The following is a 4,896-nucleotide window of genomic DNA, read 5'->3' as shown; positions in this document are numbered from 1 at the left end:
CTTTCAGGAAGGGCAGACGAATCTGGCACAATATTTTGGCCCAGCTGCAGTGCAACGCGCAGTGTATATCCCATACAAACCCTCTGCAAAAACAGTACATAAGGGACCAAATAGCGCGAATAGCTAACTCCATGTGGAGACCAATAGCTCGAACAAGTATACAGAAGCAAGAAGCAAAACATAACAATGTCCAAAGAAGCAGGACCTCACAAAACGGGGCACCAGGTGCCCAGCCAGGTATTGCACGGTGGGAAATGTGTGGACGCCTTTCGGCACTTGGGTTCAAGCGCACACATCAAACATTAGAGCCGTGTGCTCACACAGCTAAGGAATCGCGATATTTTCTTGTTTTCCTTTTCAAGCAACAAACAGTACTCGTAAGAAACGGTGGGTGTTTAAGCCAGCGTTTAACACTGTAGTTGGGGCTAAAGCTACTAATAACTTCCAATGACTACTAATGACTAAAAATGGCAGATATGTCTAAAAGAACATTTGTAACGACTACGATTGATTAAGAAATCACCAATAATGCTCAGCAATGACCGGTACGTCTAACGACAACTTGTAGTGACAACAATTGATTACAAATGACTAATATTTCTAACGATGACGTGTAATGACTGCAGTTAGAAAGGACTAAAAAGGCTTGGTAACTGGTAGCAATAAGTAATATAATATTAATGATTAATAATGAGTTCTAAGCTATAAGGAACCAATATGTCGAACAACGACTTCTAACGGCTACAAGTGGTGAGAAATGAAACTCCCAGTCGAACAAATTACAGAATGGTGAAAAAATACGAAAAATATTTTGTTGTTCTGTCGTAAACGTCAGAATTTTGTTGTTTTGTAGTACTCTCATATAGGTTTCCAGTCCCTTCTGTCGCGCTTTCCTGTGGTCTAGAGTTCTGTAGTGCATTTTTTACCGTAACTACAATAATTTCTGACTTTATTGCATGAATTTCGGTTGTAACAAATATTTCCTGCAAAACAAAAACCACCCAGAGAACTTCTTTTGTGACTGCAGAACATATTCTGCTATTGTGCTATTTTTTTACTTCAATGCTTTGTAATGACTAGTAACTAATAAAATGAGGGGCCAAGAGAAACAAACAAGGAGAAATAGGTAGAGAGAAGAGGAAATAGAAAGAGGTGAAGGATGACGGGAGGAAGAGTATCCGGAGGAAGAGTATCATCTCTTAAGAGATATCTAAGAGGCTGTAATATTTAATAGAAAGGTTGATATATGCATGGAAAGGCACAAAAAGGCAACACTATCCCTCCAGTGAGTCATTGAGTTAATTGCATTTTTCATCGTGCTAAAAGACATTGCTACTTATTGTACGGTGGCCTGTTTTATCTAAATTTCTGAAAATAAACTGCTTCCATGGCGTAGGTTTTGTTTAAAGTTTGTTTAAGAACGCTTTGTGCTAATTTTGAAATTTCTGTCATTCCGTTGGTAATAAATCAATCGGCATTATTATTCTCGTCTCTTAATAATAGATTGTGTTCACAACACGACACAGAATTCTCCTTGAAGTCAACTAGAGTGTGAAAAATTTGCATACGTTTACTGAGAATGCAACAGATTAAACGGGCCATACACTAATTGTCGAAGACCTCTACCTTTCCCTTTCACCAAGGCCCTATTATCTTTATTGAAAGTTTCGCACTGCTAAACAGAACTTGGAGCAAGAAAATAACTTTTCCCATCTGCAAGTCATTATTTTGGAATCCTTCAACAATCTTGGCCTTAAAGGTGCCATAAACATCGCGCCCGATATTTATTTCAGTACTTACAATCGATGCTTTCATGTGCAAAATCTCTATTCAAAGACTCTATTTTAGTCCTGTTAGAAAAACACTGAAAAATGACGACATAAATCTTGAAGGGAGCCATATCCTACTTATCTGAAAGATAAAGAAAGGTGTCATTAAGGGATCGCAACTTCATCCACCAAATGACTCTTTAAAAACCACATATAAATACTTTGCACATATGCAAGTGTCAGTGCTGCGCCTTTGATTTGGCGCTTCCTCGAACTCCGCACTACGCAGCACACGGAAGCAGCCGCCGTAAAAGGTTTTCGCCTCATTGCACCTCAGAGGTACAAAGTGACACACACATTTGTGTCTCTTTGACACGTTTTTGATCTATGCTGCGGGTGCAAAAATATAAACCTCCAAGACACTAATTCATTGGCTGAGAGCATGTCAGAATACTGTATTTGAGAGCTTTTCGTTGTGGCTTTTCGAAGATATTACATGACTCTTTTCCGTTCCATGAGACTCTTTCCCGTTCCCGTTCCCCTACTAAAACTGAGTAATTGACCAAATTACGAATTTGGACACGAGAACTATTTTATCGGAGATGCATCTGGTCAACGTAATTTCTCAGTACGGCACAAAGTGCAGCATCGCCAGTATATGCAAATTATATGAACTGGAAAAGTAACAAACGATTTGACGTGTTTGAAACAATAAGAGGAACTAGCAGGTTTGTGTGATGGGTGGTACTCTTGAACTGGCTTCCTTTGACAATGTTTCAAGGCAGCCATAGCATTCAAAATTAAACGTTCTATGCACAGTGAAGACTTGGTACAGCAGCAACTTCACAGTTTCACGGCGAACGGTAATGAACATGTTAACCCTTTGGTGCGAGCCACCGGGTGAATTTCGTCTTCTGAGCCGTCGTCTGCGCACAATAGACGAGGTCAGTTTTTAAAATTGTGTATTGTTCAAGTGGATGCTTCCGTTTTGCTTCGTCTTGTGTCCGCTCTCAAGTGCTAGTGAGCCGTTCCTGGCACATCTCATAGCTTTCCTTCATTGTACTGAGGCAGCATTTTCGATGTTTTCAAGCCTAGCTACCGGATAAAACTGGAAAATTTTTGAGGCTGTGTTGCAGAACAGCGCCATAAATCAGAGAAAGCTATGTGCGTTCACATGACACGCGTGCTGCGGATGGGAAAGGCATGACTCAAAGCTCGTAAAAAGCAGCGGCTTTTATTTTTTTGCGACATGAAAAGGACGGGAAAGAGAACATGGGACGAGGTGACTCTAGATAATTAAGATGCAACTTGACCCCAGTAGAAAATAGAGCATGCGTGCATTTAGGCGCTTACTTTTAAGCTGTATACGCAGAACGACGATGAAAAACACTAAGCAATAATATTCGACGCCAACACGCAAAAGATTGAGCGAAACAGCACCACTGTCTGCACTCAAGCCTCATGGCTGCTGCAAAAAGAAAGAGCAACGTTACAAAACAAACAATTGCAGCCAATTGAGAAAATATCACAACCTTGTGTTCGTTAGTGTAGACCGACTGAATTGAAGGTGCTATTACATTTAATATGCGAAACCATCGAAATGCATTTTTTATGCAAAGATTTTTGTATGAATACCTTCTTCCGACGATATGCATAGGTAAATCGTAAGCGCATTATATTAGACAATTTTATGAAAAGAAATATGCTCGTTCTATCCAAAGTACGCTTAGGGAGAAGTGAAAGGAGAAAATTTAAGACAAGAATATAAGACTCCTTTGGGACGGAGTTTTATAAAGAACTGTTTTTGGTCAGGACAAGACCATTTTGATATTTAAATGATCCAGGAGGAAAATTTTTTGGAATGTGAAGTTCGTGTTTGGCTGAGGTCAGGAAAACGTTTCTAACGCTGCCTTCGAATCCCTTGTCAAGATGTGCTGAATGCGTTTGTGCAAAATCTACTCAAATAAACCACATGCCTGTGAAAGAATCGTGATAAAATTATTTCATCACTTTCAAAAATCGCATGCAGTGATACGATTACGATATGGTGATCACTTCCGCACATCGGCAATGAACTTCCATAGTATTTTGCGAGCGGCAGAAATATAAGAGCAGCCTTCTTCTCGTGTTGCAAGTATGCGTTGGTAGTTTCAAATAGCAAAATATCGCCCTCGGAGCTCAGTTTAAGCTGAACCGCCTTTCTTTAGTCCTATCTTCTTTTTATAAGCTTTCTGTTGCACCGGAGACACTAATGGCATCTTACTATAGTTACAATATCGTCGTCTTGAAGTCTCCGCGTATCGCGAGGCTGCCATAAAATCACATAATAAACAAATCGCTTCTCCGAAATATTACCTCATTATTAAACACGTTTAAGAGAAACCTGTGGTCGCCTTCATGTTGTCATGCGCAATATCTGCCTTGCTAAACGATATTTTCGAAAATATTTCTACACGCTCACTCCTCTATGTCACGTACACCGATAATTTAGCTTCCATGGGAAAGCAAAATAAATATTCGTTCCATGTTTATGCTAATTATCTGAAAACAGGCTCTACTCTAGCCAGTATGCGACATGTAAGACACCAAGCTCTACTATAGCCAGGTCTTATAGTACACCTTAATTACATACATGATACGCTACATTTGATAACGGTGGTGCCAAATCAGCATTATTTAAATTCTTCTTCGTGTGGCTGGTCTACAAAAAGAAGGCTTTCTTTTTTCTTTTGTTCTATTATCGTGAAACTGTATTTGCCAAGCATTGATTTGATGGTCGTCCAGACGTTTCTGTTAGCCATCCACTATATAAAATCTTCATTTGTCGTGTAATAAGCACGACCGCTTAAATGTATCACTAAGCAACAGGTTTCGCTTTTTGACGCCATCCATAATAAAACAAAAAGCGCAGAATGACGTCCTGAGAGAGTTTATCTCCATTAAATTTGTCATCCGAGAATACAGACGTTTTCGATGCTTCAGATTTAAGAGAATGTGCTTTCGTCTACTTTCACGTGCATTTCTTCAAAACTCAGACTTGTGGTGGCTGGTTGGTTTAGATGCCTGTTTCGTGCTCCAGAATATTCTATTTCCGCCTTTCGAGCAGCCTTTCGATGGTCGCGAAACG

This window comes from Amblyomma maculatum, chromosome 4 (genome assembly GCF_055883805.1).
Source record: "Amblyomma maculatum isolate TAMU_Amacu chromosome 4, ASM5588380v1, whole genome shotgun sequence".
Lineage (NCBI taxonomy): Eukaryota > Metazoa > Arthropoda > Arachnida > Ixodida > Ixodidae > Amblyomma > Amblyomma maculatum.
This window is presented reverse-complemented; position numbering follows the sequence as displayed.